General features: G+C 41.6%; 1 non-coding gene across 1 annotated transcript; it reads right to left on the reverse strand.

Annotated features, from left to right (window-relative positions):
* Positions 1 to 12,698: 12,698 nt before the first annotated feature.
* LOC118013640 lies at positions 12,699 to 12,801 on the reverse strand. The gene has a single exon (XR_004680079.1). It is a non-coding gene; the product is annotated as a U6 spliceosomal RNA (small nuclear RNA).
* Positions 12,802 to 13,771: the final 970 nt, after the last annotated feature.

A 13,771-nucleotide genomic window follows, 5' to 3' on the forward strand; every position in this document is an offset into this window, starting at 1 on the left:
GCTATGAAGCTTCTATTGAGGCTTCACTGAACATGTACCACAGACTCAGATTTATTGCTGATGCTTTTCTTGCTTCAGATCCCACTCAAAACTGGCAGCCTTACAGGTTACTCAGTAAATGGGTTAGAGCAGCATACCCAAATACGGTATATGTTGCCTCCTAAATCCAGAGAGGTCCACCAAGTATTGGTTTCTTTCTTTGTGGTGGGCAGTGCAAGGAAAAACAACTTATCTCTTACTTCAGAAGAGATATTCTGACATTCCCCAGATCACTGGACCCCTAGAAATGTCATCCATGTAGCAGGCTCCTGAACTTTCACAGGGCTTATCTCCCATCCTCTGGTCATGAGGCATCTAGTATACTTGATTCTTCCTGCTCCTCAGAGTTATTAGCATAATGCCATCAGTGTCATGGATCAGCATTATGCCTGTGGAATAAAAAGACAAGTTCCTTCTGGACTAGATTATAACAGAAAACAGCATAGTTTGAGATAGCCCTGAGGTAAGAGAGCAAGTGCAAACTATTTCTGATTATCTCTGCTGATGATCGTTGCTAGGTCAATAGGTGCCAGAGGCTGGGTTGATTTATTCCAATAAAGATACCACATTAAGAAACACAGTTGTGATTGGTGTCACAACCTGATTAAATGAACAATAATTCAAAAGCATTCTCCAAAACTTATATGCCTTTACCCACAGGCTGAACAGGCAAGTTATATAGGGGCATGTGGTTGGAGTCATCACGATTTCATTGTTTAAGTCTTTGGTGGTGGCTCTTATCTCTTCAGTTGCCCCAGGAATTTGGTGTTGCTTTGGTTTACTTTATTGGCAGTAGAGGTGAAAGGGGAGAGGGATACAGTTCCAGGGGATACTACTTGACCTTTCCTATAATGAGAGCCCTCCCTCCATGGATCATGAGTCAGAAAAATAATGTGTGGTGATTCGGCCAAGATGGGTCCAAGTTCCCACTGAAATGAACTCAGACCAAGACCTAATTTATCACCTGACTCCCTAAGTCCCCACTCTGGAAATGAACCACAGTGGTACACTGTCCAATAATTAGCATTAATTCAGAGCTGGAATCTTATAACCCTCAGAAGGTTCTGGATATTTTCTTTATCCTGGTCATGGCCTCCTAGTAAATGACCATAGGTCTCAGTCTGAGGAACATTTGAAAGAAGATTTGCAGTATACATCTGTGATAGCATTGCAGTAAGGTCCTTTCTCAAAGAGATCTGTCCTCCCCCTTAATCAAGGAGCTCAAAAAAAAAAAAAAAAAAAATCAAGGACCTCCAGACCTGTGAACTGGCTTAGTAGATCTGGGAACAGAGTAAGAGTTCAAGAGTCTGCAAAATTTTTGTCCACCAGACCTAGAATTTTTCTATTTCTCTATATCACATCTATTGCATTCCTAGGAAATTCCATAAACAATCACCCCCTGCAACAGACAGAGGTCAAAATACTCTATCCTTGTGCTTTATGTCAGTTGCATCCACGTTAGTTCTGACAGTTAAGCACCATCCCCTAGACTCTACCCTTTAGGACTCCATTAGTCCTTTTGAAATCAGGGTGTCCAATTCCACTGAAGCATCTCCCACTATCATCTCTGGCCTACGGAGGCTATTCCATAGAGCTTTTCAATCATACTGGTGCTCCCCTCACCAATGTATTTCTTTTTTTAATTAAATTCAATTAGCCAGCATATAGTACATCATTAGTTTTTGATGTTGTGTTCAATGATTCATTAGTTGCGTATAACACCTAATATATTTCTTAATGCTTTAGTGAAGAGTGTCCTCCCAATAGGGTGACTGACTGATACAAATTTTCCTGGGACTGTCACATTTTTAAAACTGAAAATCCCACAACCCAGGAAACCCTACTGCAGTCTTTGTACGAGTAGAGTTAGTGGTAGGCACTGAGCAGACTGCACATCATAGGTCCACTTCCACATTCCCTTCTCCTTGGGCATTAGGGCATATAGGCTATACTGAAATCCAATGATTCTTATGGGAGTGGAGACACTGAACTGTTGTGCGGGGTTAGTCCTGAGGAGAATCAGTATTTCCTGTGAGGCAAACACCCCCCTGGAAGTCACCAAAAGGTTTTTATGCAGAGGAAGGCTGGTACCATTAGAGAAAGGACATATGACTCCTTCTCCTGGCAAGGAAGGTTCAGGGAAACGTGGAGGCTAAATTTTTCTCAGCTTCATCAGTTTATGCCCAAATATTTCCACTCATTGTGTTAGGGTCCTATTCTTTCCCCAGAAGAGCCCATCAGTTAACCTCAGAGCTCTAACAAGGCCATACCTTTAATCAGTGCTGCACCTCTGCAACGTTTATGATCAGTCCCTGGGCATGACTGTCAGGCATATCCATCCGACAGTTCCAGGAGAATAAAGACTACTTGAATGGTGACAGTGAGGCTCTTTGATTTTCCACTCTGATCTGTGTTGTGCATACAAGGTTTTCCATTTGTCCTCTTTTCTGTATAAGTTCTCTACGGTCATCAGAAGCAGTTAGCCTTAGCCACATCCTTTGCAATCATCACTGTCACCATAGGGACTAAGTGCTCTAGTCACTTGATTTCCCAAAGCTTTGCCCTCCACTTGTATTCCATTTCAAGCCACCATCGCTGATAATTTGCGTAATCATCATCTAGTGCATACCACGCATTACAAGTGTCTCATTTCCCCCTAGAAAAGAGGTTGTCACAGATTGCATTCTTTAGGAAGCCAAAGCTGAAATTGAGTTAGGATGCAAAGCATTTACTGGAGAGTGAAACCTGTGAAGCAAATGAGGAGGCGGTAGCACTGGGCAGAGGCAGTACAGGCAGGCAAAACAAACCCAAATCCAAAGTATGTGTTGATTCCCTCAAAGACAACTCACTCACCCTTCCAAGGTGGAAGGGACCTAATGGAATTAAGACCATAAGGTGGCTGGCTAGTGTTCCTTTAGCCATCGACACCGTATACAGGATTCACCATTGCTCTCTGCTATTGGCTTCTTGGGCACTCAGCAGGTGGCAGTAGCTAAACCAGCCTTGGAGAGGTGAAGCCCATGCGGCTGGGCCCATGTGTTGCCTCCCTCCCCGCCTGCCTGCATAACCACCTATTCCGGGGCCCACAGCACAAGTACTATGGTGGCCAAGGAGAAAGTTTGGCTTACCCACCTGGTTGGATTTGCATCTACTCTGCAATGGATGCTCTTTGGTGAATATTAATGTGAGACAAAGATACGCACACTTGGAACCAACCCCAGGGGCCCATCTACGTATCTCTTTCCCAGACATCCTTGCCACTGGTATGGCAACATTGTTCTTCTATGCCTCCAATGAGCCAAGATACTTGCCACTTTTCAGGATTCACTGTGTATGTCCACATATCAGGCTTCATCTCCCTCCATACAAAAGGAATGCCCAAAGGAACTGCGCACTGGAATGAGTTCCCTTTAGCAGATAGGAAAGGGGGCAAAAGAAATGGGCAAGCATTTCACAGAAGAGGCCAAATGAATGTAATCAGAGAGACGCAAAATAACATCATATTATGTACACATTATGCCACCAGATTGCTGACAATTCGAATTTCAGTGTCCATATATGAAGTTTTATTGGCACACAGCCATGCTCATTCATTTACATATTGTCTCTGGCTTCCTTCCCACTCCAGTGGCAGAGCTGGGTAGTTGAATCTGACTCGGTGGCCCGCAAAGCCAAAAATGCTGACTGTCAGCCCCTTTCCTAGAGGGTAAAGTTCAAGAAAAATTTAAGTTAAATTAAGGTACATTAAACACAGAATTTCAACATTTCTATCTTATTCAGAACATTCTTAGGAGCAGCATAGAGGAAAGGATAGGGAAGAGAGTTAACCTCTTTCTACCTGGAAAAGATCCCTGGGAAAAGAGCCAGGGAGTGCTGCTTAAAAAAGAGAAGCAAAGTCAGTTGTTCTCAGACTTGAGTGGGCATCAGAACTACCTGGAAGGTTTCTTAACAACAGACTGCTGGGCCCTACTCCCAGGGGTTTTGACTCAGTAGGTGAGGCTTGAGAATGTGCCCTTCTAACAAGTCCCCAGGTGATGCTGATGTTGCTGGTCTGCAGACCACACTTTGAGAACTGCTGTCCTAAGAGTTAGAAGTGATTCCTAAACTGAGGTACTCCAGCAACCTGCCTCAGAATCACCTAGATCCCTGGCCTCATGGCGCTTACGTTCAAGTGGAGAAGTGATATAATAAACAATTAAACAAGGGGTGCCTGGCTGCCTCAGTCAGTAGAGCATGTGGCTCTTGATCTGGGGGTTGTGAGTTCGAGCCCCACGTTGGGGGGGGGAAGAGATTACTTAAAAAAATAAACAATTAAATAGATATATAATGTCATGTAAAATAAAGTGGATCATGGGAATGGAGAGTGATAGGGCATGCTGTTTAAGACAGGGTGGTCAAGTCAGGCCCTCTATAAGAAGATGATATTGGACAGAGACTTAATGAAAGAGGAGAGCAAGCTGTTAACATTAATGTTAATTAATATCAATATGTTAATATGTGAGGAAGGAGTATTGGAGACAGAAAGAACAATCAGTGCAAAGACCATGAGACAGGAATGTGCTTGGTGTGGGTTCCCAGAACAATCCAAGGCCAAGAATTTGACTCTTTGTTTTTTCTGGTTCCTTGTGTTCTTCCTTCCCGAGGGCAATAAGCTTCAGTTTATTCTCTATCACATAAATAGGGTCATACAATACGTGCTGTTCTGCAACTTGCATTTTCCCTTAGTGACAAATAATGAACATCCTTTCATGTCCCTACACTTCAGATCGGTCTCATTGTTTACAAAGGCTGAATATTCTTTTGTAGACATGTACCAGGGGTTTACTTTTCAAAAATCAATCAATTTATATAACCAGTTTCCTATAGATGAACAGTTAGATTGCTTCCATTTCTTGGCTATGACCCAGAAAATGCTACAGTATGCTTTTCCATATGTGTGCATGTGTTTGTGTCTCTGTACTTGTTCATGCATTCCTTTATGCACTAAAAATTTACTGAGCTGCTCTTATGTCAGGTACCGTGTTATATGCTGAAAATACAATGGTGAGCAAAACAGACATGGTTCTTGCTCTCGTGGAATATAGGATCTACTAGGGGAAAAAAATCACACAAGAAATATGTAATTACAAACTTAAAGAAGTGCTAGCAAGATATGGCAGACGCTGTTGTTCAGCTAATCCAGCTCCCACTCTCAAGCCTCCTTCCAGCTAGAATTTTGGCCAATGAGGCAAAAATGGGTTGTGGTAGGCAAATCATGGTCCCCTCAATCACATCTTAATCCCCAGAACCTGTGCATCTGTTGGGTTACACGGCAAAGAATTAAGGTTGCTGATGGAATTATGCTTACTAATCAGTTGACCTTAGAAGAGGGAGCGTGAGCACTGGATGTTATACATAAGTGACGAATCACTAAATTCTACTCCTGAAACCAATATTACACTATATGTTAAGTAGCTAAAATTTAAATAAAACTGTGAAACAAAAAAAAAAAGAAGAAGAAGAAGAGGGAGCGTATCCCGGATTATCCAGGTGGGCCCAAGGTCATCACAAAGATCTTTCAATGTGGCAGATGGAGGGCCAGAAAGTCAGAGATGTGATGAAAAAAAGCAGAAGTCACAGTGATGTGACTGGCTGTGAAGATGGAAGGGAACCACCAGTCAAGGAATACAGGCACCTTCTGGCAAGGAAACCAGGATTCCCTTAGAGCCCAGAGAAGGACGGCAACCCTACCAACACTGTGATTTTAGCCTAGCAAAACCCATTTCAGACTTCTCACATCCAGAACCGTAAGAGGATAAGCTTGTGTTGCTTTAAGCCACTACATTCACGGAGCTGTGTTAGAGCGGACAGAGGAAACTCATGCATGGATTCCTTGAGAAAACGGTTGCTTTCCTGACACAATATGGTCCCTTCCTCTTCTTCCTTATTCTTGCCTCAAATGTGGAGCCATAGAAGTCATCTGGTGACACTGAGGGAAAGGCCAAGAGACCTGTGCAGCCCTCAGCCCTGATATTGTTGAGCTGCTGAAGAAATGCCAGCTACTGCTGACTTCCAGCCTTCTTGTTCTGTGAGGGGAAAATAAACTAACAAACCATAGACCCATACTTTTCAGCTCTTGTATTTATCCAGTTACATGCAGACAAAAACATCTCTGAGTGACAAGTAGGCATAAATGGCTGTGAGTGAACATCACCACATGTCACAGAGACCTAACTTGATCATGAAATGTGTGCATAGTGGGGAGGGCGCCTGGGTGGCTCAGTCGGTTGAGCGTCTGCCTTGGGCTCAGGTCATGATCCCGGGGTCCTGTGATCGAGCCCCATGTCTGGCTCCCTGCTCAGCAGGGAGTCTGCTTCTCCCTCTGCACCTCCCCCTACTCATGCTCTCTCTCTCTCCCAAATGAATAAATAAAATCTTAAAAAAGAAATGTGTGCATAGTGGAATTTTTTTTCTGTCCAACATCCAATTCCTCTTCCTATCTGGGGGGGAGTCCCCAGTGTGTACAGCCTTGGTGGACTGCACTACCCACTATAAAGTCTAAATGAGGAAATCTTTCATCTTCCTGCCCCTTGGAAGCCAGTGCACAGGGCACATGCTCGCCTCAACCAGAAAAAGGACACAAGTGTATGTAAAGAAAAGGTTAACATCCTGTGTTGCTGGCCCTCCCAGTGTCCCCTAGGCATTCGTCCTTTCTCTTTCAATGACTCCTTACTGCAGGCACCTGTGACTCTGCCTGATGACTTGCTGGCCACAGGAGTGTGCTTAGCCAGAAGTAGCAGGGAGTTAAGGTCCATAGGAGCAAACCTCTTAGTGATGAACATGAATGTAGGAAAAATATCCCAGCGTCCTTGTTTCCTGAATGGAAACCCTGATGCATGTTCTATTTTGTCTTCCTGAGGTCCCAAGAGAGTCAAGTCCCCGTGGCCCACAGCACTAACCTGCTCATTAACAGACCTTGTATTGCTTTCCCTGTCTTACCTGTCTCACTTCCCCACTTTCCCTCCTTGGCTTCCTAGGATTATTTTCCAAATAAACCACTTGCTCTCAAATACTTCTCTGAGGGTCTGTTTCGCCCAAAGTAAGACAGCCAGTACCAGAAGTGGTCTTTTGAAGTAGACCTTCAGGATGGGATTCTGGAATTAGATTACTCATACAACATAGGAACACAAAGACCTCACTACTGCTGGTAGGTAGAGTGGTGGCAATCTCTGGCATGCTGTAGAATGACAATTGATGAGACTCTCGCCTATGCTGGATTGGGATAGGATACAAATGGAAGGAAATGCACCGGTTCATGCAATAGCTCTAGCACTTGAAAGATGAAAACTTTGAAAATCAGGGAGTTGGTTTGCTCTTGTCAATGACCATGGAAACCCTAAAGAAAGCAGATGACAAGCTTGGTTAGCCAATTATTAAGTCAAGGAACAGTAAGGAAGCAGAAGGCCTTCATGGGAACTTTTATCTTTTTTAATTCCTTCCAGAAAGGGTCAGTCTAGGCTAAAAATCAGTTCCAGATTTGATTGTGAGAGTGATAAGAGTTACATAGGAGGATGATGCTTGTCTTCCTTAAGATCTGTCCCCACTTCAGCATATTTCTTTTAGGGACAATTCTTAGTATGGCCCAAGCAGAGAAATACCATTTCTGGTAGGAGATAAAAGAGATTATTCACTGAATAGTTGTAGGACTTAGTGAATATATACTTGCTGGAATTGAGAGCATAAACCTGGGAATGGATCTTGAGGGGGCTGGGCCAGGGAAGAATATAAAACTAGATATGGAAGAGTTTTTGATATTGGAACACTCTCCCATGACTCAGGATTCCACATCCTGGCAGGGATACCTGGAGTCAGTCCTAGTATGCTGCTGGAATGGCTCCTTGAAACTTGGAAACAACAAAGCCTATATAGTAAATGAAGTGGGAGTTGTTGGAATTGCCTTGACAGAGTACAGAGAGATGGGTCAAAAAGCTCAGAGCGGTGGGCACATTAGAATGGCTTCCTTATGTAAGACCAGAAAGCACGCTAGTTGATGGCGTCCCCTGGAAGGGCCCAGAGGACACTTTTTTTTATTAAGGCAACAAGGAATGTGTTACTGGCATTGTGGAAAAGCTCCATGGTGGTTGTCTTCTGTGGGTCAGGGTTCATGATAGGGGAGACAACTATGTAATTTAGGCTCCTTGGTGTCAATGGGGATGATAGGATTCTAAAATAGCAGAGGACAGGTGGCAGCAGTTAACTGTCAGAGTCAAGGAAAGTGTAATAACCATTATAGACACCAAATCTGGAATGGCAAAGATGGGGCTTTGATCTGCAAGGATCTGTAGAGATGGCTAGTAAACTATGGCATTCTTGGGAACAATACAGATGGCAAGCTGGACCAGTTCACTTGGGGCGTCATAACAAAATACCAGACTTCATAGCTTAAACAACAGAAATTTATCTCCTCACAGTTCCAGAAACTAGGAGTCCAAGATCAAATTGTTGGCAAGGTCAGATTCTTCCTCACAGTTCTAGAAGCTAGAAGTCCAAGGTCAAATTGTTGGCAGGGTCAGTTTCTTCCGAGGTCTCTCTCCTTGGCTTAAAGATAGCTGCCTTCTCACTGTGTCCTCACATGGTTGCCTGTGTGTTGTCTGTGTCCTAATTTATTCTTCTTATAAGGAGACCAGTCATATTGGATTCGGGCCTACCCAAATGACCTCATTCTACCTTAATTATTTCCTTAAAGGCCCTATCTCCAAATATGTCACATTCTAAGATACTGAGGGTTAGGACTTCAACATACAAATTTTGGGGGGACACAATTCAGCTCATAACAGAAACCAGCAAGAGTATTTCTTATAAAATTAAAAAAATAAAGATAAACAAATCAAGACTACTTGAGCAGTAGACTGTCGGTTGCCACAGTGGAAAAATCTGATCCTTTGTCAAGTTTCCATCCCTGAGCAGTCTCTCAGACCCAGAATTGATCAAGTGAAGAAAGGCCAAGTCCCCTTGAGGAAGGACCCTGCAAATCCACAGCAAATATATACAGTTATGATTCCAACGACTCTGCCTCCACAGGACCTAAGCCATTCATCCGTGTGACGGTAAAGTAGGGGGGAAAGGAATACCCATATTTTGTGGAGCTGATGTCAGGGAACCTAAAGCACCATCATGGGGCCCTCTGTTAGAGTGCGATGTGTGGAGGCTTCATAGGAAATGGAGTCTTGGCCCAAGTCTTACAGTGAAGCCAATGGATCCACACCCTTTCTGTGGTCATTTCTCTGGTCCCTGAGTATATTATTGGAAGAGACATATTCAGCAGTTAGAAGAACCCTCAAATTGTTCCCTCACCTAACAAGTAGAAGCCATTATGATAGAAATGGCTAAGTGGAAGCCTCTGAAAATCCCTCAAGCCAGCCAAAAGAAATGAGGCCATACCCTGACAAGACTGGCAGGGAATAGTGCCAGCTTCCTCGCCTCCGGCCCAGGTGAGACAACCTTGAGTTGTGTTCCATGGCCACCTAGAGATTCCCCCGGAGGACTGAGACCCAACTGCCCAGAACCATGCCTGCTCACTAATGCACCTTGCATTGCTTTCCTTCCTTCCATGACTCACTTTTCTATTTCTCTACCGATGCCTATCACCTCCCATATAGACTATTTGTACTCAAAGCCTTGCCTCAGTGTCTCACGGTGAGGAAACCCAACCTAACCCATCTCCTCTCTGGCCTCTGTTCATACTGAAAAATCCACATATGGAGGGGTTTTGTTGCCATTGCTGTTGGTTGTTACCCCCCCAAAAAAAACTCATGCCATACACATTGTTCTGCAATAACCTTTTTTCATTTTATGAGGCTTCATGAAAATCTTCAGATCAATAAATTATATATCTAATTCATATTTTAATAGCTGTGTCAAATTCCGTAATATGGATAACTATATCTACTTTCCTACTGCTAAACATTCAGGTAGTTTCCAGATTTGCCTCCACAAACAATGCTGCCATAAGCATTCTTTTTCTTTTTTTTAAGATTTTATTTATTTATTTGACACAGAGAGAGACAGCACAAGCAGGCGGAGCTGGAGAGGGAGAAGCAGGCTTCCCACCAAGCAGGGAGCCCAATGTGGGGCTCAATCCCTGCCATAAGCATTCTTAGAAGTATAGCCTAATGAGGGGTGCCTGGGTGTCTCAGTCGTTAAGCATCTGCCTTCGGCTCAGGTCATGATCCCAGGATCCTGGGATCGAGCACCGCATCGGGCTCCCTGCTCAGCGGGAAGCCTGCTTCTCCTTCTCCCACTCCCCCTGCTCGTGTTCCCTCTCTCTCTGTGTCTCTCTCTGTCAAATAAATAACTAAAATTTTTAAAACAAAAAAATCTACCTTCAGGGGCGCCTGGCTGGCTCAGCTGGAAGAGCATGCAACTCTTGATCTTGGGGTCATGAGTTCAAGTCCCACACTGGGTGTAGAGATTACCAAAAATAAAATAAAACTGAATAAGCTTTTAAAAAATCCTTTAAAATAATCTACCTTCAGGGGCACCCGGGTGGCACAGTCAGTTAATTATCCAACTCTTGGTTTCAGCTCAGGTCATGATCTCAGGGTTGTGAGATTAAGCCCAATGTCGGCTCCGTGCTCAGTGGAGAGTCTGCTTGAGATTCTCTCCCTCTCCTTATGCCCCTCCCCCTGCTTGTTCTCTCTAAATAAATAAATAAAATCTTCAAAAAAATCCACAATGATGAAGGTAGGTCAAAGGGACACAGGAGCCAAACTGAAAGAGCTCCTGATAATCAAAGTTGGAACAACTTAAGTAACAAGAAATAGTAGTGTTAAATTATAAGTACAAAGTAGATTCATACTATTATAAATAAATGATTATATAAAGAAATAGGGGAGAAGAGACAAATCTCCCACTCAGAAGAATTCCAAATAATTTATGTATACACTCTGCCCTCAAGGAGGTACATCATAACTTCCCACTACTTAAGTGTGGACTGTGCACTGTGGCATCCTTCCAAAGAGTAGAGCATTGGCGGGGGGCGGGGGGGCTGGGAGCAATTTTCCAGTAGAGAAGACGGACAAACGCTACCTCAAACAGGTGATCAAGGTTGATAGGAACAATGATGTTATTTTGATAATATGTCCTCTTTGCTAATATGTGATGACATGGCATGTTACCTCTGCGGTGGTCTTCTTCAAAACCCATAACACAAGTCTAATATTGAGAAGACAAACCTCAACCGAGGAACATACTACAAAATACCCGACCAGTCAGTATTCCTCAAAGCTGTCAAGGTAATGAAAAACAAGGAAAGTCTGAGAAACTGTCACAATCAAAAAGGGCCCAGTGAAATATGACTACTAAGTGTAATGTGGTATCCTGGATGGGATCCTGGAAATGAAAAAGGACATTAGGGTGAAACTAAGGAAATCTAAATGAAAAAGGACATTAGGGTAAAACTAAGGAAATCTAAATAAAGTATGGACTTTAGTTGATAAAAATGAATCAATATTGCTGTATTTGAACAAATTATGACAAATGTACCATCTAGGTTAATATAAGATGTTAACAAAAGAAACGGGTGAAAGGTATATGGAAACTCTATACTATCTTTGCTATTTTTCTGTAAATCTAAAATTGTTTCAAAATAATTTTATTTAAAAATAATTGACTATATATGAATAGGTTTATTTCTGGACTCTAAAATAATTTTATTAAAACAAGTAAATAAGTAAAATAATAAAATATCTAAGTTATATTTCTGATATGGTATGAGATAGGGGCATGGCTGTTTTCTTTCACGTGGATAGCCAGTTGTGTCAACATCAGTTTATCAAACAATTGAATTAAAGTGCTGCTTTTGTTATCTATTAATTTACAATGCTTATTTGGATTTTGTTTCTGGACAATTATATTTCATTGATCAAGTTTTTATTCCTGTATACGTACCATACAGGAATCAATATGTTTTGATTATGGTGATTCTATGGTACCTTTAATATCTGGTAAAATATATTTGCAACTAATCTCACAAAGGACCAATTTCCATAACATGTAGGGAGTCACAATAAAATCACCAAGAAAATAAGCGACAACCCAGGAGAATAACGGGCAAAGAATATGAGCATACAGTTCACAAAACATAGATATAAATGGCTCTTCAATGTATGAAAACATGTTCAAACTTCATCATAATTAGTAAAATGTGAAATGAAACCACACTTCACAGATACACAAAGACCAAAAAGTTTAATAAAATGCTATTTTTGTTAGAATGCAGGAAAACACCCACTTTCATACATTGTTGGTAGGAATATAAATTGATACAACTTATATGGAGAGCAGTTTGGCACCATCTACAAGCATTTAAAATGTACATGCTGCTTGACTCAGAAATTCTATGTCTAGAAATATATCTTATATATATATATAGTTGGGAATATACAAATCATATATACAATGCTATTCATTGAAGTATTATTTGTAATAGAAGGAGATTGGTAAGGTATTTTAAATATTGAAGTCCATCAAAAAAATAAAATAAAAAATAAATATTAAAGTCCATCAAAAGAGAACTAGTTAAACAATGATGTATCCCTAAAATGAAAGTCTGTATACACAAAGGAACAAGAAGCAAGCTCTTTAGGTACATCTCAAAGTTACATTGTTTTTTGTTTTTTTTAAATATGGAACGCTTCACGAATTTGCATGTCATCCTTGCGCAGGGGCCATGCTAATCTTCTCTGTATCGTTCCAATTTTAGTATATGTGCTGCCGAAGCACAAAGTTACATTGTTAAGACAAAGCAATATGAAGAACAGTGGGAATGTTGTGTAAAAAAATGATTCAAATATCTCTGAAAGTAAATGGGAGAAACTTGTGACCTAAATTGTCTATGCAGAAGATAACTGAGTGGCTGGGGGAGGGGTGAGGGAGGGGTGGGGGAGGGGTGAAGAGAGCTGCATGCCTCTTGGTAACTTCTGAACTTGGACCATATGAATATTTCATTCATTTAAAACAATAAATAAAATATTAATTTTTATGATTAATTGAATAATATGAGATTTTTATAAGAGTCCTATTTGAATTGCATTATATTTGTCATTTGGGGAAGATTACTGTTCTTATGACATTATGTCCTTTCCATTTCTTCAGATCTTTTTTTTTAAGTAATCTCTCCACCCAACATGGGACTCGAACTCAGCACTCTGAGATCAAGAGTTGTAGGCTCCACCGACTGAGCCAGCCAGGCGCCCCTCTTCAGATTTTATTTTATGTTCTTCAATAAGAAGCTATGCTGTTCTTCATATAAATTCTGTATATTTCCTCTTCCATTCATTCCTAGGTATTTTTTTTAAGTTTTAAGTAATCTCTACCCTCAATGTGGGGCTTGAACTCACAACCCCAAGATCAAGAGTCTCACGCTCCACTTACTGAGCCAGCCAGGCACCCCTTACTCCTAAGCATTTGAAATTTTTGTCAGTGTTGTGAATGGAATACTTTCCCATTACTATTTCTAGCTGGTTATTGATAACATAAATATTATTGGGTTTTGCCTATTTTCATATAGTTAACCATCTCACCAAAAACTTATATTACTTCTGGCAGTTTTTGTAAAACTAGAATCTAGTAAGTTTTCTACAAATGTAATTTTTTAAATAGGATAATTGGGGGGGCGTTTGACTGGCTCAGTCAGTGGAGCATGTGACTCTTGATCTCGAGGTTGTAAGTTCGAGGCCCACACTGGGTGTAG

This window comes from Mirounga leonina, unplaced genomic scaffold, assembly GCF_011800145.1.
Source record: "Mirounga leonina isolate KUSES-001 unplaced genomic scaffold, KU_Mleo_1.0 Mir_101664, whole genome shotgun sequence".
NCBI lineage: Eukaryota > Metazoa > Chordata > Mammalia > Carnivora > Phocidae > Mirounga > Mirounga leonina.